General features: G+C 41.3%; 1 long non-coding RNA gene across 1 annotated transcript in view; it reads right to left on the bottom strand.

The window, feature by feature from the left end:
• The window catches only part of LOC130261857 (uncharacterized), an 89,689-nt gene that overhangs the window by 47,970 nt on the left and 17,963 nt on the right, over nucleotides 1-23,756 (bottom strand). Inside the window, exon 4 of the long non-coding RNA XR_008842034.1 lies at nucleotides 11,176-11,329. This is a non-coding gene — a long non-coding RNA (uncharacterized LOC130261857). The remainder of the gene's footprint in view (nucleotides 1-11,175; nucleotides 11,330-23,756) is intronic.

Raw genomic sequence — 23,756 nt, 5'->3', positions numbered from 1 at the left:
CCTGCAATGAAATGCAATTTCTCTTCTATTTATGCAAATGGATTGATAACCCAAACAGCCATCAACTCACGTTAAATGAGTGGCAAGTAAAACAACCAAAAATCACTTTTATTCCATTTGGGCTCCTCATGTCACAGGCAATGAAGAAGACCAAAGCAGACACAGGAAAAGATTATCTGTACATCATAACACCAAACTGATTTGCTTTTCAACTGATCATCATTTAGACAGAAAGCAGATTATTCAAGTGAGATACCTTTAAAAAGTTTTTCTGTTTTTGCCTTATATCTGCTAATAATTTCCCCTCAAAAGGCCATGCCAATTCCACAAGATACAAATCTAGACAACACACTACAAAAGAAAACTAAGCACAAGGGAGCTAAGAGAGACTGTGACCTGAACAGTTCACTTCAACAAAAATTTTACTTCTCTTCATTGCCCTGCATTCCTCTGTGCTAAATAATTAAGAACTACCAAGAGATTGTTTGTACTTCTCCCTATTTCTGCTCCAGGAAGAGAGGGGAGAGGAAAAACCCACTCTGTTGAAAAGAAGCCAGACTTCTTTTAACAAAATACTTCAGAACATGCTTGAGGTTCAGTCCACACGTGACTCACCTTTGCTTCTCACACAAGAATTATTGGATAAAACTCTATGATCTGCTACACAATCTTCCCTGTACTTTAGTATCTGTGAAGCTTTCCCTTGATCCTTGTCAGCAGCAGCCATAATTCTGATATGTGAGCATTGTGCCCTACTTTCCAAGATCTTCAGACATCACCATTGGTTATTTTTAGCACTCCACTGACTCATTTGATGTCTCTGTGCATAGAGGGCTACCCACTGAGAAGACTTGCCTATCTCCACAATTTCACCAGCACATTTTCGCCAGCTTGAGACCACAGATGTGTAAAGTGTCCTGCAAGTCTGGACTAAGTGAGAACTTTCTCACATGACCTACTACAAACCACAGTGCTGACCCTCTGGAAAGGTGGGGGTCAAGTTGCCAGCAGTCATGGCTAACCTCTGCATGCTTACAGAGGAGCTGACAGACATGTGGAAATAAATTACTTCTTTTCGTTTTTGTTTTCTGTCTTCATTGGCAGCTTCCCTTCATGACTTTTTTTTTTTTTTTTTAAGCAGAAATTAAGACATGAGATTCTTGACAAGTCTGTGCAGGAGGCCTTCTACTGACTGCGTCCAAGGGAGATACTTTGAGCATGATTCACAGTGGAAAATAAGAGCAGCAGTGCAGTTACTCCAAAGTACAGAAAGATGTTAGCAATTAATGCAGTGCAACAAACCTTAGAAATGGCCATTCAGGGGGTAAAGAGCAAGAATTGCATTAGTCTTCAGTCACATAGGAAATGCAAGGCACTAGCAGCTGCATGACTTGCCTAGGACAACAAGTATTACCTGGGACTAGGAACTTACAGCCTCAGGGGCTGCATGACCTGAAGGACCAACCTAAACAGGCTCTTGTTGGCTGAGAACACCACATATGGACAATAGAACAGCAGGATATTTGTCTAATTTGTCTAAATATGTAACCATGGCCTTGGCACCTGGTGGGCACCTCCCCCTGTTGCCAGGCTCCACTTTGCACATTTCTGCATCAAATTTAAGTGCCCTTGCAGGATTTCTCATGATTTATTTCCTGTATACTCCGTACCACTGGTCTTGGATTATCAGAAACTGAGCAGTGTTGAAAGAAACAGCTTAAATGAAAAGAGATTTTTTCAAATGTATTGAGCTGACTAAGGCAAACTGAAGTCTTACTTAGCCCACCAAGAATGCATTTTTGTAAGCTTTTCAAGCCTGAGCCTAGACAACTGAAATTATTCAAAAATATAGCACAAACAAGAGTGTTCATCAGGCTTTAAAGAAAGGACACTGCAGGACACACCTAATCATTAATAGATTGAAGACATTTATTGTGGGAAGTCAGATTGTGTAGAAATTTTTCTTGAGATGATGTCCACTCCAGTTGTTCTGCATTTTTATTTTAAGCTTCTTTTTTGCCAAGAAGGAAGAAGCCTCAATCACATGCCTACTGCTAAAAGTTTTGAAAAGTATAAACTAGGAAACACAAAAATAATTGTCCTCTTTCACAGCAACTAGGACAATTTCTTGCACTTAGTTCCTGGTAGCATCCTCTAAAGTTGAAAAAAAAAATTAAGGCAGAGAGATTTACTGATGTGATTATGTAGAACTGCTTTTCTCGGATGGCCAGTGAAATAAAAAACAAATGTCACAACATGGGTTTGGCTTGCATATGTGCTAGCACTTTTCTCAGCAAAGCAAATTATTCCAGAATAATGAACAAACTCATTGCGAAGTTGAAGTGTAAGCAATAGCTGTGAAGCTCTGGAGAAAAGAACAAGCAAGTCAATGCCTTTCCTAACAATGATGGGAGAGCCATGAGTCACATCTCTTCAGAAAGTCCTGGTGCCAGTCTGGTGTCACCTACAGACATAAATTGAGGGAGTGTTCTCCACCTACAATCTCAGGTCTGATCTCACTTGACCACAGGTCATTGCCAAAATCTGAAGAGGACAAAATGTCACAGATCAAAACCATCAGAAACTCTGCAGCATATGCAAAAAACCCACATTTCTTTGATGCCACTACTTTGAAATAACGGGACAGCAACGACCCTGATGAAGAATAAGGGAGAAATTTCCAAGAAGTCACCTAGCTCTACATGGGTTAACAGTGCTATACTGCAAGGCAGAATATATCTTTTGCTGAAAGAAAAACAAGTACCCTAAAAACTATCCAAAGGACTCATAAAATGCTGGGTAAGTAAAAGATGCCATATCCAAAGGGGTAGTGCAGTGTTCCAGCAATGAAGATGGACAGAAAAATCCCTGGTTTTGCCAGTAAAGGGAATGTGGTCCTACCAGATGGCTGATGCCATTCTCAGTTCACGGGAAACTTTGCCTTCAGGCTTCTTCTCCACAAAGTTGGGAAGCAGGCTATGAAATCAAGTGAAGTATCTAGTTTGGCTTTAATTGCAGCCCTTACTGAACAACTGCGTCATTACTTACCTAATTAGTGCCGAACTTTTCTGTTATGTTTGTTAATTGCATGAGTAAGCACAAGGCGTTTCAGCCAGGAAGGAAAGATTCATTATCCAAAATTTTAACAGACAAAACCAACATTTACCCATTTATGTATTTTACCTTTCAGCAAGTTTTTTATAACAGCAAACCAAGACTAAGCCTACGTTGTGCCACAGAGTTTGCAGTACTACAGGCAAATCCCTCTGCTTTGAGCTAGCAAGCATCCAGCTGAGGAAACACCTCCTCAAATAATCTAAAATTGGTTTACAACAGAAAAACAATAGTTAGGGTGAATTCAGACACTGTTGTCATGAGGAACACACTAATTGCTATGAAGCTACCTGCACAATCCAGATGCAAATTAACGAAGCCTTTACTAGGTGTTTGGCTGTGTAATGAAAGGCTCATTTCCATGAACACAAAAGGAGCTCAGAGGAAACATCAGGAGCTGATAAGAGAAAGAGAAGCCCCAGCCCTCGGCCCTCTCAGGGCTGCTTCAAGGTAGCCTCAGCCCCAGTGGACAGGAGGACACCCGGCATCAGGCAGGAGTGGGATACCACCTCTGGAAGCTTGAGACCTGTTATGGGACAGAGGGGAAGAGCATTCCAGGATTGCACGGGATTTATAAAAGAATGTTTAACAGAGGAACTGAACGTGAAAGAAGGGAGGATGCAAGATGTTCTGTAGAAAAACCTGCTTGGTATAATAGAGGGATAAGTGGGGAAAAGGGGGCCAGTCACGTGTGAGCAGGGCTGGCATCTTGTCTGGCATCACTTCATCACATCTTCACCACAGGTGCACCTGAAACTGCAGCAAGAAAGGGTGCACTTGTCAGTGTGTGATCTGTGGTGAGCATCAGGCCAGACAGCTAGAGAGGAAGGTAAGTGGGCTGGGAGCCAGGGTGCACACAGCTGTGCTTCTGAGACAAACAGCAGGTTCAGGAAATCCAGACCTAGGGCTGGAGAGACATCATTGCCAGATGAAAAATGGTCTGCACCTGGTGAGGTAACACAATGCTTTTTCTTCAAAAACCACTGGACTATGGAGCTGCACAATGCACATTCTGTAGGAAGAAGAATTGGAAAGCAACCAGCCCAGCTGTGCCAATTTTCACCAGTTCACTGGGCAGTCAGATACCACTTTGGGGTCAACCATCAGAGAACGCATGCATAATGGGGGAGGAAAATATGTTAATAATGTCAGGGAAACTATCATCACACATGTGCTTATTCTGGGAAAATCAATGAATATGTAGGTAAAATATAGTATATAAGCAAGAGCTTTTCTGTATTCAGCATGCACTACATTTTGGAGGAGATATCCCCTCGTGCATGAGCAATGAGTGTTTGTCTGTTCACCCCTGAGACCCTGTGCACACATGTGTGTCATGTACACATCTTTTGGGAACACGTGGTCCACAGATAGTTGGACCTTTGAGGATGGAGTTTTGGCAGCCTCTTTCTTCTTTAGGATTTAGGAACTCCTAGCAATAGGTTCAACAATAATATATCTTGCAGTATATCCAAAAAGTGTTGGAAGGTAAACCCATGGAAGATTTACTGATGTTGACGAAGTAACTGGTTGCCTTGTAACTGATTTGTGATGAACAGCAATTGGTTTGTGCAAGGTTTTGTTCTGCAATGCTACTAAAACTTGTGTAGGGAAAGAAGAGCAATAAGCTGTAAAGCTTCAGCAAAGGAATGAAATTATCAGTGAATCTTTCCCAAGCTAGGCAAACAAAGGAGCTTTTACTACATATTTCAAAAATCTCAGGAATTCAGATTCCATCTTGGATTCCTGTGAAAGTGAAATTATGGGCAATGAGTGCCATTATCTTCAAAGAGCTCAGTTATTAGCGACCACAGAAACTTTTTAATCCAGTCTTGAACTTCTGCAAAATGCCAGACAAGAATTTAGAGCTGAACCTGAAATGTGAATCCAATACCATTGGAATTCATAGCTGGAAACCAATGCCAAAGGGGACTTGGACAACTGGCCAATGACCTAACCATCACCACAAAAGTCCTGATAATTGTGAAATATGAACACATCAATTCCTGTCAGATCAACAAATACACATAAATTAATAACTGACTTCTATTACAGAACTGTAAAATAGTAGAAACTTCTCCTACAGCTCAGTTATTAAAAAATTTGATGGTGGGTAACAAAGACCTGGAGAGAGAGGAAAAAAATTAAAACTGTGATACTGTTTCCATCTTAATGCCCTGCATTTGCCTTCTAGAACAATGTGCTATAAAGTAAGAAAGAATTGTTAGTGCTTGTAACAAAATTACAGTAGTGGGTCTCATGTTTTTTGATTAGTGTATATACAGTTTGTGTATATGGTATAGTCACAAAGGGCTTCAATTTCTGATGCAACACCAGCCTTGCTGACTGTGCACAAAACATTCATGTTTACTGTAAGAAGAACAGATTTAGGCAGAATTTACCCAGACTTGTAGAGCTCTGGTGAGCATGGACCACAGCATCCATATAGTAAGAGGAAAACTCTAACAATGAACACAAAGTCATTGTTAGGTCTTTTCTAATTTCAAAGAACTCATCTACTTATAATCAATAAACATCAATATTTAAGGTGTAACAAAAAGCTCTAAACCAAACTAAAAAAAAAAAACCAACAATCCCACAAAAAAAAAAAACCACAAACAAAAAAAACCCAAAAAAACTCAACCAACCCCCCCAAAATCCCAAACAAAAAACCAAAAAATAAAAAACCCCCAAACAAACCCAATACCCCCAAACCTAAACATAAACAAAGCAAACAAAACCACAAAAAAAATCTCAAACCAAAACAACCAAACCAAATAACCAACCAGCCAAAACACATACCCACCACAAAACAAAAATTAGGATCCCACTTGTATCAATACAAGATTATCATGGAGACTGATTACCATGTAGAAGACAGTACTGAGCAAAAACTAAGTAAACTGATTCCAGAGATGGAGATGTCTCTTGAAAGCTTAATCATAATTTAGACCCTGGCAAATGAGCTGAGCTGTAAATGAGCACTGGCTGGGTCCCAAAGGGATTTAACCTTCCCTTACCTACAATATGTATTTTTGTGGGTTTTTTCAAGCAGCCACAGGGGAGGAGCAGTAACCATTGCAGGGAGCAGTATCACATAGATGCCAATAGGAGCTAGGACTCATCCCAGTGTGACAGGGAGCAAGGAAGCAGAACAGCTCTTCAGTGCATGGGCTGGGTCCCTTCCCAGAGGGGTAAAGGAAGAGGGGACACAAAGGGGCACAGGTGGAAAGCACTGCAGTATCCCTTCTCCTGAAGCTGAGCAGACATAAAACATGATCACTCTGACCCCAAAGTCGAATCCAAAGAAGGGTATACCCTGCAAAATCTTGGGAAAGAGCTGGGAGAGCACCTCTGAATGACCCCAGGGAAGCAGGTTGCTCTCTCTGGAGATGCCATTTACAAATGGTATTCCAAACTCTGAGGGTGATCCACAGGCTCACAGTCCTCTGTGTGGCTTTTAGGGAGAAGACACTCAGGAAAACTCAAGTCCCTGAAGTATTTTATGGGGTGAGGATGGTAAATGAATGCTGAATTATTTGAACTGGAGACAGAGGAAAACTGACATGAATGATTTACTGAGCCTTTGCCAAAGAGAGAGCAACAATTTTATAATTTTTTTTTAAAGTTCAACTTTCCACCAATGGTCTCTAACCCAGGCCAGCTGAAATTAAGTGAAGGTTGCCATAAGAATGAATGGCAGGGAGGCAGTGAGGGGCTGTAGTGCAGAAAACTGCAGAGTCAGGATGGGATCTGTAGACAGCAGGGCTCCAGAGGTGGCAAGTGCTGAGGAAAGAGGACAGAAATGTGCAGAGGCTTTTTCCTGCACATCTTACTTTTCATGAAAAAGTAAAAAATTAAAAAGCAGACATAGGAAAATAGGACAGAGAGAGTAAATACCTCTCATATTAATATTTAGAGACAAATGCTAACTGACCCATGTGCTTGTGATGTGGAAAACTGCACAGAGAGAAAAGCTTGCTTCCTGGAAATAACAGCCAGAGATACTCTTGCCTCTCTGAGAGAAGTCTCTGGCCTCTCTGGCTGCACAGTTATACCCTTTCATGCCTCCCACACTATCCCCTGATAACTATGAGAGTGGGAAACAAGCCTTGAAAGCCCACTCTCAAAGATAATTCCTATATAGAGCAAATAAAAAATAGCAAGAAGCAAATTACTAAGTGCTTTGCTATCTATTAAATGCACAAATAATTTGATTTCTGAATTATGGGTTATCCAGTGAATACTAGCCAGTTCTGGTAGGAACTTGAGGTACAGACACTCTGCTATAAGGAACATGGGGCCTATTTACCTTTCTTTTTATGCTTACATCCTAATTGAGCAGACGTATAGGCAAAATGGTAACACTTTAACATACCCTGGTTTTTCCATCTGTTATCAGCAGTTGTCACCCAGGAACAAGTACATTTAAAGCAAATTTCATAAGTAAATTGTGGATGATAATTTTTTCCATATTACATAAGAGAGTAGATCTCAGTGACCACAACTGCATTTCACTTTGGCATAAGTTACTTTTACAATACCAAGTCAGGCACTAAAAGCAATTTAACCACAAAAATTGGGGATATCACTACCAGTATCCCAGATGTTGATCTGTCACCTTTGGTAAGCATTACAGACTGTGATGAACAGGCTGCTACAAATACCCAAGCAAGTTTCAGGTTAAATTAGCTTTAGATGTGTCTAAAAATCCACCCATTCTCTCTGTCCTGGTCCCACTTATAAAGCTACTGACTCCCAGATTATACCCCATGCTGAATATGGAGACATTGCTGCAAGAGCTCACTAAGGAATCCAGAAGTGCCACCAGCCTCCTTCCCCTCTGCTTAACATGAAAAAGAATTCCCCTTGATGCCCTCCATAGTTATCAGAAAGAACAGAAGATGCAGATCACGTACACGCATTGCTGGAGATGTTAAGCAGAGCAATTTTTCCCTCTAGACAAGCTCGAGTGTAAAAGCAGATAACTGTGACATTTTTCAGAGGGTCAGCCCTGCAGTGCCAGAGCAAATCTGAATTTGGAAGGTACAGGGAGACCATAAAATGAACAGGAGAGCTGCTTTCAAGTTGCAGAACCTTTGTTTTGGGAGACTTGCACACTACACCACAAATGCTCAACTTCCCTGCCTTTAGCCTCATGTCCAGTGACATTATCAAGAACAAATTGTTGAAAACTCTGCTTTAGGCTGAAGGAAGAAGAGATGCCAAACTGGTTATCTGAGGACTGCTAGAAACTATTTTATGCTAGGGAGAATGATAAGCCACATAGTCCAACATTTAAAAAGAACATTTTTATTGAAAATGCATTCCCTCAAGGGAAACAAAAAGGTCAAAATGGGACTTACTTGACCAGACATTGTGGTGGCTGTTATGGTGATTAGGAAGTCTGAGGTAAAGAGTGACTGTAACATGTATTGACATTAAAGCCTTTAATCAAAGAAACAAACACATCATTAACAAGAAATAATTCAGAGTGATGGGTAGTTATTATGGTTAGAAAGAATGGAGATCTAAATCACAGGACGAAGTGGGAATTGTGCATGCCATAAGAAATATTTTGCATTTTGGATGACTGTGGTTTCACGCTATTGGTAAGATGTGGGAAATGAATTACAACAGATTTTATTTTATGAATGTTTTATGTAGAAGACTGTCATAAGGCATGTGAGCCACTAAAAGCCTCAAACTAATGTGTTATACCTTCAGAAAATCTATTACTTGTGCCATTTTATAGAACACAAATATTCTTAACTGTCCCTGAAAGATATTCAGTCCAAGTGTGGTGGAAGTAAATAGGTCTAAGATGAAGCTAAACTGATTTTCCCAGGGACTTATGACTGGAATTGGAGTACAAACCTCCTCATCAGCCAGCATAATAATTCACCCAGCCTTCAGCAGTGGGAGCATTTCTGCATCTCTGTGTTAACAGAGGCAAGAGCATAAACACTGTTTACCTGCTGCAGAATAAATGGTTCTGACCACTCCACCACGAAAGCTAAACCCACTTTGCATACATGAGTTGAGGCTGTAGCTTGATGATTATTTCCTTTTGTGGGTCAATGTCAGAATCAGCAATTCCCAGCACACTCATTGCCCCTGCACACACTGCTCCTCAGCAGTACCAGTGCTTTTCTTCCACCTCATGCCCTGCACTGGCCAAAATTCCCAAACAGAAAAGGGACAGAACACAAGTAGAGCAACAGGGCTGCTTGTGCTGAAGTCAGTGCCAGCCAGGCCCTGCCTGGGCTCTGGTCACACAAGTTTTAATAGCTCAGCCATGTTCTATCAGTTCTAGAAAGAATATATAGGTAATGTGAGAAATGAAATCAGTTTTTCCTTACTTGAAAAAAAAAAAAAAATCACAACCAAAAATACAAAAGGATCTTTAGCTCTTATGGAAACAGTTTCACTTACAAAGGGGTTCTTTGCTTCAAGTAACCAAAGCACTTGTCACACATGAGCACGGTTGATAAACACTGAATGTAAGAATCAGAGATTTGGAGTGATTTTGCTCTGCTTTTTCCCCCTACTTCAGCAGTCACATAAAGATAAATTTGTATTGAACAAAAACTTAGTGACCTTTTATGTGAATTGCCCTAGGGCTCTTGAGCCTTGGAGAAGATTCCAGAAGTTAGATTGGAAAATAGCTGGGAGGTCTGCCTCTTGCCAAGCCTGTGATGAGCCACAAAGGAGGGGGGGAACATGTGCCCTTGAAACATCAGAGTTCATATGCAATCACACTTTCTCACTGTTAGCAGCTACATTTTCTGCACAGGCCTTGAGTTTCTGCAGTGAGCTCATCCTAAACCAGTTTTTGGGTGTGCTCCTCTCCCCCCTACCATGAGGGTGCCCCACCAGCCCTTGAGACACCCCATTCCCTCACAATACCAACAAGACCTACCACACACATTGTTTCAAGGGTCACTAAGTAGATAGAAGGCTGATGTACACAAAATATTCACCTCTAGTTCATAAGACAGCTGGGAAACACCCACCCTGCATGGCTTGAAAGTGCTCAGACACAGCAGCCCCACAAGACATGGGGGCACACCAAGAAGCAGACCCACACCTTTTGTCAGGAGGCTTCTTTCCCAGATCTCCACAGAGCTGATTGATTTTCCCCCAGAGAAAGCTTCCCTCTATCTCACAAACCCAAAACTAAAACCAAAAGAAAACCATTCAAAAGGAGAATTTCAATTCTCTGCCTTGAGACAGAGATTTGCATCTCCAGCAAGTACCACATCTAACAGGATACAGCAATTTCACTCCAGAGCTGGCTCCATCCTGGAGCCCTGAACAAGCCCAGGTTTGCAGAAGATTGTGTGGACATCTCAAGCCTCCAAAACCATCTACCTAAGCACTGTACCTTCAGTCAAAGAAGTTGTGCAGGCTGCAAAAGTTTGCTTGGTCCTGCCAAGAGCCTCTGACAACCCCTCCTTTATTTTGTGGCTGCCCTCTATAAAAAAGGTGATTGTTTTGGAGTTTTTTGTTTGGTTTTTTTAGTTGGGTTTTTTTTGTTTCTTTTTATTTTTTTTTTTTTTTTTTTTTTTTTTGTCAAGTGCAAACAGGAATGCTTCACATGAAAGACTATTCACCCTCATGTGGCTTGTGACTGTTTTGAGATCAAAGACCCCCATTACAGGCAAACAATAACATTTTCCAGCTTAATGAGAAGTCAAATAAAACCTGGAATTCGAGTTAAATTACAATATTTTTTGAAACTAAAGATAAACACAGAACATAATTTCAAAGTCTGCAATTTTATGGCTGCAAAAGGTCAAATAAGGTCTAATTAAAATGAATTAAACCCCTCAATTTAAGGTCTTTCAGATGGTACAGAGCCAACCTATTTAACATCCATCACAACTGAATGAAAATTTTCATGTCAACAAAGGAGGCAGCAAATAATAGCAAAATATTGCAAAACAGACAAGTTATGATAAACAAGAATGAACATAAAACAATATGGGTTGGAAATTAGAATAGACAGTACTACCTTAACATTTTTTTCAGGTCCAAGGTATAAAAATAGGTACTGACCTGCATCCACTCACAGCAGGATGAAGCAGGAGAAGGTCACATCCCACCATCCCAGCTCCACCAAGAGGCAGAGACCTACAACACTGGCCATGGAGGGCTGGCAATGGTATCCATTGGTGGTCGACAGCACAGCCAAGGATGAGCCAGGAGCCACCTGGGAGGGGCAAGAGGAAAGCAAACTCAGGAAAGGGACAGCAGTTCCAGGCTGAACTGGAATGACCCCAGGCCATGGGGGGGGTTGCAGGGCCCAGGTAAGGCTGGCCAATGGGCTCATTAGGCTCATTAATGCTCATTAAGTATTTTCACAGGTGGTCCTTGAGGCTGTGAAAGACTCCAAGCACAGCACAGTTTACAAGGCATGAGAAAGTGCCGAAGTAACCATGTGTGAGATGGTTAAGGGACAAAGCTCTGGACCTGTGAACTTCTGGAACCTTCCCAGGTGTCCGTACTTACACTTAAACTCATGTGGCAAAAACACAGTCAAAAAGTCTGAATATGGAATAGGACAACTCTCAAGAAAGCTTGGAATGAAGCAGATCAAAAACTCTCAAGAAAGCTTGGAATGAAGCAGATCAAAAACTGCTTGATACATATGTATATTATGTTTAAATTTTTTTGATTTTTGGCTGCAATATCTCTTTTCTTCACACACACACACTGTATTTTCAAACACTGTTACCGAAAGTTCTCTCAGCTATTTCCTTTCCCCTGGCATGGCAACAGTTTTTGAAGAATGCTGCTTCCAAACATCACTCCTGGCCTCAGTTATTCTATTTTAAGCCATTTTTCTACTTAGCTCACAACTCCTTTAAGTCGCCAATTTTCAAATGGTGAATGTTTAGAAAAACTAATGACTACTTAGATTTCTTGGATTTTAGGCATGCAAAAGCATTTCTGTATTTAAAGGTGCTAGGAAAGGACATTTAACTGTCATCAATAAAAAAGTTATGAAGATAGTTCCCTTGACTCAGAACACTGAAATCCCATGGGCCCCAAAATAACTCCACTTTAAAGTTCAGCAAATATGGTTCTGACTAATTTGACGACCCATAAGTAGAACTTAGATCAAATTACTGACTGACCTATTTTTTGCCTGAAAACAACATTATATACAATGGCTGTATGGTTCAACATGTACATTCATACAACAGTAATTTCTCCAAGGAGTTTGCAGCTCAGAAGTGAGTAATTACATTATGCAACATTTCCAAAGCACACTCCACTTATTCATTATTAACCACACAACTGTGTGCATGTGCCTAAAGTTCTGTTCTCTCAACTGTGCTCCTTCATGGGACCTGTTGCCCTTGCATCAGCACCCTTGGCCCACGGCAAGGTGAGAGGAATCTGAGTCACGAGAGGAATTTTGGTCTGGAGCTGGACTCAGTGCCCTCCTTTTCACCTTGGACTTCCACCATCTCTGAGCTTACAGCTGTAAGAGAACAATCCCAAATAAGAAGTCAAATAAAATGAAAGCAGAAGCTGCAGAGTCCTACAAAACTGTGGCCCTGAAACCTGTGTTTAACTTAATCCAGGGCACTTCCCACTGACAATCTTCTCATGCACAGCTGTTGTTGCATCATGACAGCAAATTATTCCTGCTCATCAACACCAGCAAGAAACCTCTTGTGTTTAATCTTTAAGCATGACCTTTAAAGAGTCATAGTAAGACACACAACCTCGACAGCCAGTGGGAGTTGGATGCCTACAGTGATTACAGAATTGGAAACTTCTTGGGTTGCTCACAGCACTGTTAGATCCTTGGATATGTTACATATTTTACTGTGTACTTGTATCCTCAAGATTTTCTGTGAGGCATGCAGAGCTGGATTTCTCTATATAAATCTCAGATTTGCTGAGACTCTGGTTTTGACTCACACCTTTTTGTGCAACCAAACCACAAATTACTTTTTTCTTTCTTTCAAATAATCCAGAAGAATAAATTGACAGAGTGAGTTCCTCTGGCATCTACCTGGTGTTTCCCATAAGAAAAATGCATAAATTTTTTGAGAAGCTAATAAACTGCAAAACTGCCAGGGTTAATTAAAAGAATTACCTGGAAAACCTCTGATATTAGATGCACAGGTTGCTGTTATGCACAAGTACACAAACCTGAGGTAGAAAATGAACATTAAATAAGATTTCAGGTTGAGAACACTGAAGCTATCAAACACCTCCTGGCCTAGGTCACTTGAGGTCTTGAGCATGCAGGAAGTGAGAATGTCCATGTGATCCCAGGCTTTTTGATCAGGGAGCAGTGGATTTCCCTCATGAGAAATATGAGAAAACAGAGTTTTCTGAATTTTTGGGACACCACCAGGTGTGCCAACACACATACAGCAAGGACAGAGAACTCAGATGTCGTGGGAGCAATGCCTGATCTGAGGAGGAATTCCACCAGGATTTGCATCTGGGAGTAAGGAGGGAACAGAAGTGGGGCCACAGCTGTGGCACAGGTCTCTGGGTCTGGAAGGCCATGCTGGGATGTACACAGGGCTGCAGTTACATTGAGGACTGCAGTAAGTGACTCCAAGCTGGTGCCTGGAGCTGCCATGCTGAGAGGGGCTTAACACCTGTGAAGGGCTTAACACTTGTGATGGAGTGTTCAAGAACCACTGGATTTTCAATGTTCTACAATGTTAAGTGCAGAGGGATTTGGGAGATGAGTCTATAACAGAGACTGCTTTTAATAGGCTGGCTTTTTACAAATTTTAGGATATTCACCCCAGGTCCCCACTATCACATCCATTGGCTTGACCTTTGCTGCATACAGGTGCCACAGCTTAGCACAAATTGCACAAACATGGTCTCACAGGATCTTCTCAAATCTTCAAAGAGCCCGAGAACAAAATTGAAAGGAAACTATTGAGAGTAACTGGTGTCGTGGTAGGCAAATAAACAACCAAACCATGTAGAAAAGCAGCCTTGCCAAGGGAATTCATATTCTGTTCTGATATTTGTTTTAAAGCTTTAAGAGGTGAAGGTAAACATTGGAATGTGTGAGTCCTGCACACAAGAATCCATCTGCATGGAGCTTACAGGAGAACCTCAGCATCAGGAATCTGCATTCCCAGGGGATGATACGTGGGTTAATGAGCTTGCAATGAAGAAGGCAAATATTTCAGTTCTTGTCTGGTCTTCCAGCAGTGTTAGACTGAAGTTTGCAGGCTCATGTTATCCCATGTGCTGTATAAATGGAATGGCTACATTCCTGGAGACTGCTGCTTGGAATAGCAATTTGGTGAAAATTCGTCAAGCAAGTTGGAAGCTATCACTTCAGAGCACGGAAACGAGGGCGCTGGCGGGACTACTTAGTCAACACATATGGCACTGTGCTATGATTTCCATTTCTGAGTGTACTAGCACTTATTCTCTGTTTTTCTCACAGCTGCTCACTCCCAGTGTTAGCACTCCCAGAATAGCCTGCTGGCGTATAAATAGGGCTCTCCCTCTGCTGCAGACTTACTGCTCTCCACTTAATTATAAGGTGCTGTTAATGCCATTAAAATAGTTCTGTGTCTTCCTGTCCCCAAGAGACAGAGACACCACAAGTTCCTGGGTTTGTTCATTCTCAGGGCTTAGGCAAAGAGTTGCATCCTAATTGAATCATCAGGGAAAGCAGTAAGAAGCGGGGGAAAACAAAATCTTCCTAACTGAAAGATCTTACTAACTCTGGGTATCTAACACATGATCCCCTTGAGGTTCAAAATGAGCACTCATTAAAGCAGCCTCACCTGTAAAGGAGAGAGATTGTCTTCAAAGAAACCCCAGGCTTTGGGCAGCACAGTTCTCCAAAGTCAGCCTGGTGCTACCTCACCTCCAGACCCCGACTACAGAACCATTTTGGGCAGTGTCAGGGTTCCCAGCCAAGAGGGATGCTCAGCCCTGATGCTGCATCAAGTCTCTTCCTAGTTTCTTCAAGTCCTGGTGCCTCCCAGTTATTTCATAGTTCTAAAGCATTGCACAGCCTCCCACATCATCCAGTTGGGTTCCTGGCTCTGATCTGCTGAGACAATGCAAAGAGCAGCAATTGCTTCACTCCTCATGAGGACAACTGAGAAGTGCAGTGAGAGTGGCTAAAAGTAACAGTGCCCCAAAAGCTGAAGAGGAAAGATTTTGAGAGAATACAGTTGCAAAACATTTTTATCATTATTGTTATCATCATCATCCACATTCTAATGCTGTACACATCACCATCATCCTTATTATTCACATTCTAAGAGTGAGAATGTAAAAGAGGTACCAAGAAATACTGAGGCTTCTGCTTTCTCTGGCTGACATTTAATTTCTGCTTTCAGTATGTCTCTGGAAGAAGTTTGAAAAGTGTGGTTGCTTTCAAAGTGATTTTCCTTTTTCCATTTAGCAGATTCCTTGCCACGATGAACAAAGATGAAACAAAAAAATACAAACCTCACAATCAATTTAAAATAGCTACTTGCACTGTCAGCTAAACTCAAGATTGGACTTTTTTATACTAAAACACTCCAAACCAAGATATTTTAATGGTCAAGAAATCCTATAATTTTACACAATAAACATGCTGTTCAGAAATGATGGGAAAAATGAGAGCCATGTTTCCAACCATTTGGTTAAATTAATAATAATACACAAATGCTCCCTCTGTTGGTGGATTTTCAAAAGCTATTCCAAATATCACAGTAGCATCCAGTAAAAGAGCATATTTTCTTTGGGAGGAAAAAACCAAAAGCAACCAAACCTCAACAAAACTCCATATTCAAAACTGAGGCATACAAGAATAAAACCTTTAAATTATTGCCAATCTGCAAAACAAAATTAAATTAATTTTAAAAGCCATTAAGCCAAAATATTTGGATCCAGAATTAAATAATATACACACATCAGAATTCTTAAAATTTAGTTTTGGAGGGTTTGCAGGCTAATTGTTTCTGGACTAGGAAATGTGCTCTCTTGCAATGGAAATAATACCACTCTCACTTTATTTTCTTGTGAAGGGAAAAGGCACCACTGTGTATAATTAAGAAAACAGTTCTGTATTAGCATTGACAACAATAACACTAAGGAGGAATTTGGGAGTTCTGTTTATGCACATTAAACAAGTAGTTCTTCAGGAGCTCAAGTGGTTTTGTGCAGTGAGGAGCTTTCCTGAGCCTAACAATTTCCATCAAGGAAAAAAATTCTGTTTCCATGGAAACATCCGAGGTGGACCAAGCATGGATTAATCAAAATACAATGATGCCTTTTTGCAAGGTAGTAGGAAAAAAAATCTAGTTTTAAGTGAGCACTGCTGCTCTTTCCTTCCATTCCCATTAGAAAGCATGGGAAATTCTCCCCAAATGTCTATGTGGCACTCAGTTTAATTAGCACAATAAAAAGTTAGGTTTTCTTACATTCATAATTATCATGTATCTAAACTAAAGCCAAGGATATATTAACATAAAAGAAAAGAGAGAGTGAAATAAATAATTTAAAATTATATTTACATTCCTTTTTTATTTGCTATTGGTTATATCTAGCGGCTCTTCTTATGTTTAAAAAATTCTAGTTGCTTTTTCTGTATTTTTAGTACTTAAGGCTCATATGTTGGTAGAGAAGGCTCTTTCTGATATTCAAAATCCAGGCTATGGGTTAGGATTTTTTTGTTGTTGTTGTTGAAATGAGTATGCATATTATATCATTCTCAGCTACCATCATAGAATTTTATGACAACAGAATTCAGCTGCAAGTTCTGCCATTGCCCAGGGATGAACAAAAGACTACATAAAGCCAGCCTGCCTTCATCCATATTCTCAACAAAGCAAAAAGAAACATGGCTCCATTTTTAACAGAGCACTTCCATTGAAGTGCTTCCTTTGTCTGTTCTTTGTGTTAATAAAATAAACACCTTTTTCTAATGCTAGCTGAAGTTATTGTCTAATTACTCTGTTATCAGAAGATACTAAAAATTACTCTGAAGGTATAAGAGCGGCACACAATAATTACCATCCAACAAATGTCAAATAACTGTAAGTCCTTCATTTGTACACAACAACGTGATACTAATGTCAGAGACAAAAAATGCATTTCTATTTCTAATCCTACCTCACAATGAGGCTCCACTATGAAAAATTGCCAGCAATAGCATTGGCAGGGTTCCACTTTTGTGTTTTTCAAAGGTTTGGTAGCAAATTCACACACAGATTTTGTTCCCCTTTATTTTATTGCTTTTCAGCAGGGATCTGAGAATCAAGCTGGGTTTTCCATCTCCAACATCACCATTAGTAATAAAGCCTATGTTGGCCAAATTATGATCACAATAATCTGTGTGTACCCCCTCTGTTATCAAGAGATTTGCTCAGACATTACTGGTGAAGAAGCCCCTGATTGGTAAGTGGCACACGTGGATACCTTGGTGCATAAGGAGGATGAGCCCTACAGGCTCCCACGGGCTTAAATGAAATAGGAAGCAGCAAATGTTTCATTTCTGTCATTCAGGCAGGCAGATACGACTCTGAATACTCAACAGCTTGGTTTGTTCAGCCACGCATGGCAGTGAGACACAGGTGACAGTCAGTCAGTCATTACTGATATTGGAGCAAAGTTCATAATGCTGTCTGGGCAGGTAAAGCCCTGCAGCTGCTTTAGGGCAGTTTAGGGGCAACCCTCCCCACTGCACCCTGAGCCATGGGATGTGCAGAGGGCACACAGGGCGCTGCAGGGCTGCCCACTGCCACAGGCTCAGAGCTTTCCAAGGGCACAGGCATGCAGAGCAGCACAGATGCCCGCGCCGAGGTGCCAGCCGTGGGAGGCAGGGACATATGGAAACACAGCTTCCACTGGGGGGAGAACATGGCCATGTGCCTAGGGCACAGGGAGGAATTAACTCTTAAAGGGCTGCCAAGAGACCAGCTGTCTTGGGCTGAAATACAGGATGTGGCCAGAAATGTGTATTCTATCACCATCTTTTGAAGCTGGGTGGGGCAGTGACCCTTATCTCTGTGGCACATATTATCTGCTAATGGGCCATCTTTAAAACCAGCTGGGGCAATCATCTTTATCTTTCCCACAGCCCATCCTCCCTTCAGGAGGATAACATCTGCTGATGGGCCGTTGAGTCCCACTGCATGACTGATAAAATTACATCATCCCACTGGGAGATGCTCCAGATAGGGGGAGGAGCCAAGCCTTTCCTACCCAGATAAAAACTGAGATTTGGGACGGCAGTTACCTTCTTTCCACTGGATTCCAGAGGAAAACTGGAGCTTCTCCACTGCTTCAACTGAACCACATCTGCCACTGCAGGAGGATGCAGCCACCATTTAATGGGATTGCTACCAACACCCTGACTGACAGGGTGTCAGGTTGTATTCTGACTCTGTCAATGTTTAGGGATTGTTCTTTGTGATACTGTATTGCTATTTTAATTTTCCTAGTAAAGAACTGTTATTCCTAATTCCCATATCTTTGCCTGAGAGCCCCTTAATTTCAAAATTATAATAATAACTTAGAAGAAGGGAGTTTACATTCTCCATTTCAAAAAGAAGCTTCTGCCTTGTTTTAGCAAACATCTGTCCTTCAAACCAAGAGACCAGCACACTCCTGCTGTTGGAGGTCACACAAAACCAGCTGTTGAACTGGTGAGGAGAGGCACTAGCATCACTGGCAAGGCAGGAGCAGCACAGCTGGCTGGAGGAACAAACACAAGCCATGTGTCTGGGCAGCACGGGTTCCATGTGGCTCTGTGTGTGCCACAGGGACTGGAAGCATGAGGAAAGGTTTTTGAAGGGCCAGGTGTGAGCAGGTTTGGGAGGTTTCCCTGTGACACCTTTAGACATTCTTGCCCTTCACCCTAAATGGCTACACCAGTCCACCTCCCTCGGCAGCTGCTCCCTTTCCCACCAGCCTTTCCCCCTCACCTTTGGGTGGATGGCTGCACCACTGAGGTGGAAGGGCTGAGTTCTTCATAGAAATGACATATTTTACCTGCCTTTTGCAACATAAGCATGCCTAAAATGGCAGGGTGACTAAGAAGGCACAAAGACACGGGTTTCTTTTCCCCTTCACCAGCTCAGCTGATGAAGGCCCCCACCTTGCACCAGACAGGTCTGTGTCAGCAGGGAAAGGTTAGCTGAAACCAGTGTTAAGCTCCCCAAGTATTTCCTAGCATGACTTCTTCTCCCTCAGGAAATATTGAACTGCTCTGTAAATACCTCTTCAAAACAAAATCCTCCCTATGATGAAGTAAGTATCTTCCAATAAAAATTAAAGTGGCTAAGGAAGTAACTTTTTCCTTGCTATCCATGACAGGCTGACACAAGACTTATTTTTTACATACAGACACAACTTTTCTCCGTATTTAACACTTAAAGAACAGGCTTCTTTCTAGCACTACATCACAGAGATGGGGACGAGCTGCCTACCTCACTCGGGTGACAAGGGACATCTAGTGGCTTCGTGGCTCCCAGCACCACTGCCCTGCTCGGCCTGCAGGGACAGCAGACACAGCCACCTCACCTGTCCCACAGCATTCCCTCCCATCCTAGGGAAAACCCATGGCTGGTACAGGCAGTGACAGCCCTCTGCCTTCTCCAGCCTCACATCCCACCTCTGTGTGCAGAACCATTCCTTCACATGCTCCTCTCTCCATCAGGTCTGCTCAGCTTTTTCAGTCCTGCTCCCAATAATTTTCCCTAAGACCATAATAATATATTATACATATAACTATGTATTTTCAGTAAGAGGCTGTTTATGTCAGTGACAAAGGTCTGCCATGGATAAGAAAGCATGGAGCTTTTCAGAGAAACAAACTGCTTCAGAGGGAATACCTGTCTGTGTGAAAGTAAAACAAATCAGTGCATGGCTAGAACAAGACTCTTGAAAATTACAACCACAACTCTGGGGGGAAAAAAAGAAAAAGTAAATAAGGGCATTATATACATGGCTATATTATTATAGCTTAAGTATTTACATCAGTAATAAAAAGTCAAAACTGTCATTGGAACAGAGCAGTACATACTGAAAGATGTGGGTTTAGATCAGAGAAGAAGAAATTAATTACTGAGGTTTTAGTTGTACAAGAGGAGTTTTGATGGTCCTGTCTATCAAGGTAGCATCAAAATGCTGTTTTTCTTTTTTTTTTTCTTTTTTCCTGGTTTACATTTGCCTATCCAAACCCCAAAACAGTACATGATTGAAAGAGTATCAGAGAGCTGGAAGCGGTGCTAAACCTGCTGGCTGTCCCAAGCTCTCCAACTTTGATTTAAGAGACCTCCTGTGGCTGTGGTCCACCTGTGCCTCAGCCTAGACTTGCCATGCATGTTTAAGAATAGCTGATTTATTAGTTTTCCTTTCGTGTTCTGTTCCAAAAATAATGAAGAACATTTGTGGCTGGGAGGAAGTAAAAAATGGACTTTTGGGAGATGCAAGAAACCCACAGAAACCCTGACTCATCAAACTCACTTTCAGTTTGTTTGGCTGCCTCCTATCCCTCTTTTTTTTTTTCCTCTGCAAAATTCCCCTGCCCATCTCTCTCAGGTTTATTGCTTTACCCTTTCCCTGTCTTTCTCCTTCCTCTGAAAATCTCTCTTAATTGTTTCCTTTTACACTTTTTTCTTCCCCTGTTTCCTACTCCCCATAAATGTATCATCTCAACTCTCACCTCCTGCAAACATTGTAACCCCCTTCTCACAGGAAAAATTTAAAGAAACAAACTTGTCTTTTCCATTTTCTATTCTTCTTGGGCAAACAAAAACAAAACACAAACATAAATTATTTTTGCTATAAAACATTTCACTGAAATGCTATTAAAATGACACTTGTATGTACAGCTGTAGATTATCTCCTTTTTCTTACCCTCCTCTTTTTTTTTTTTCCTGAGCAAAAGTGCAATGTGCACTCTGTGCAGAAATAAATAAATCACCATCTCATTTTCCCTAGAGCTCATTGTGGTTATAACAATAAGAATGTCCCAAAAACAGAGCTGGCAAATTGCTGCCACAACTGAATGATTAAAGAACTTTCAGGGAGCACTTTTTGGCACTCCACTGCTCAGAGCAGAAACCTTCTCCCCTCTTTGAGCAGCCAGCCCTGGGAGACCAGGAGAGACATGTGCTTTAAACCAACATTAGACAAAGTAAATGTGTAGTGATTTAGATTTGCCAATTTCAAGATACTGATTTTCTGCTGTGAGATAGGATTAGGAGCAAAAGCAAGGCAGGCTTAAAGGGTGTAAAGAAAACTTTTATTAACAACCTAGAGGATTAATAAATTCAGAATAAAACCTTTAGACCACCCCTCCTCCCTTCTCCCACACCCTCTTTTCCTTCTTAACAACAATATACAGAAACATTACGGTTAGTTAATAACAGGCTTACCTGAGCTCAACAGAATATTATTTTGGTATGGAAAGAAGGACTAATAAACAGAGATAATATTGCTAAACAGCCAGACCATCAGCAAAAGGGATGCTGCTGTGTTTTAGGCAGCTCAGCACTAAGTTTAGGGGATGGCAGGCCAGGTGCAGCAGCCAGCAGTTGGCACTGTTGCTCCACTGGAGAAGGGATGGGCAGCAGCAGCCAGGAATGCAGCAGCAGCACGGGGAGTGCAGCTCAGGGACAGATGTCCCGAGCATCACCTGCAGGCACAGTCATGACACACACTGCCTGCACATGAGCACACCCATGTGAAGCACACACTCTGTGCAAATCCAAATCTGCCCCTCAAGACAGCTGGGAAAGCAGTGATGCACTGCCAAGGAGTTGGGAAATCCAAACTGATGTGTCACAAAGTAGAGAACAACAAAGTCCTTCACAAAAGCAACAAGATACTTCCAAACTCACCCCAAGACCAGAAAATGGAAGCTTTCTTGCAAAGAAGAGGGACCAGCCTCACCTCCAGGGGCTTGCTGTTGGCACTGCTGCCCAGAGTAGTGACAGGTGGTGCAGATGAGTTAGACCAGGCCAGAAAAGGGGATGTCACAATGGAAAGACAGAACATGCTGATATTAATAAAAAGGTTTTTGGTGTTTTCTTCCCATCATACAGCCCTTCAGTACCTCACAAGCCGTGGAAAAGTCACAGAACAGCAAAAGGCAAAATTAAATCTTGTGACTTTACAACTACCTTACCTATTCCCTATGGCTCCTTCCAAAAACAAAACAAAACAAAACAAAACAAAACAAAACAAAACAAAACAAAACAAAACAAAACAAAACAAACAACAACAACAAAAAACCCCACCCCAGCAACCAAACAAAAAAGGTAATTAAACTACTTATACCTGTATAGTAATGACAGGGAGAATCTCGCTGGGGAAAAATACAGCCTCCATCCACGGAACTGCTCCTCTTGGATTTCAGTACATTAGCAAAAATATTTATGAGGAAGAGTATGTAAAGAATTAAATAGGAACAAGTTAAACTCAAAGAAATGAAAAGATAATAAATTGGAAACATCTGGGAGGTGAGAAGGAAGGAACTTAAAAAAACCAAACCAAAACAACTCCAACTACATTTCATTGTGAATCCATGGAAAAGGAAATCACTTCAGTACTTCACATGGGGAATTTTATTCATCTCCAAGTAAAGGAGCATGAAAGTTTGAAAAAAGTGTCTGAGTTCTGCCTGTGCTCCCTGCTCAGCACCAGAACTATTTCATCACTGAGGGTTGCTCTGAAATCAAGGTGATGACTAGCCTTGAACACTCAAGACAGAAAGGTAGAGAAAAGTCTGACCTAAATTATATTTAGGATTATATGGTTAAGGGCAAGAGGTTCTTAGTCTTTCTGCTGATCACTGGTTTGAGGAGGAGAAAAAGACTTCATGATAAAAGAGAGAGAAAGAAACAAAAGAATTGTTGAGAAACATTCAAATAAATTAATCTGGAGTTCCAAAAAGAAAACTGGTGAAGGTGCTAGAGCAGAAGTTTGCCAGTGCATTTAAAAAAACATCCAAGAACAAGAAACAGCTTTGTCTAATAATGTGCCACAAGAAAAACTTGACAACAGGAGCAGCGAAATCCTTCCCTGCTGTGATCACAGCAGCAGCAATCCCAGAGCACATTCCAGGGGGGCATGTATACACTGCATTTGGTTAAACAGCCTGAAAAATAAGCAATTAGTTCCTTTGTACTGAGAAAACTATGCATTTCCTAGACTGAGGAAAATAAAAGGAGACAGTTTAGCAATACATTACCACGTCTGCCTGCTGTAATGATCCTGTAATGATACAGGGAGGAGCAGCCCTTTGGGAGCTGCACCTGAGTTTCTCTACCTGTTACTGGCACAGCCTCAAAGATAATTTTGCCAGAGAGCTGTCTTTGTGTGAGTACATTCCTTTAGAGCAAACTTGCCACCAACAGTATAATTTTTACCAAGGCAAATCTTTGTAAATTCTAAAATAAAATAGCAGTATATTAGTGAACCTCCGTAATCTACCTTCAATATTTATTTACTGTGCTGTCTCATGCTGCTACCTATAGTTATATACATATAGTTATATACATATAGTTATATACATATAGTTATATACATATAGTTATATACATATAGTTATATACACAGCAGCACATTAGCATCTAGATAAAGGCAATACAGTTTTGTCTCTTTTAGTTTTACCTGACACCAAG

Source organism: Oenanthe melanoleuca, chromosome 1A (genome assembly GCF_029582105.1).
Source record: "Oenanthe melanoleuca isolate GR-GAL-2019-014 chromosome 1A, OMel1.0, whole genome shotgun sequence".
Classification (NCBI taxonomy): Eukaryota; Metazoa; Chordata; class Aves; order Passeriformes; family Muscicapidae; genus Oenanthe; species Oenanthe melanoleuca.
The sequence above is the reverse complement of the archived record's forward strand: the minus strand, read 5'-3'. Positions and strand labels throughout refer to the sequence as shown.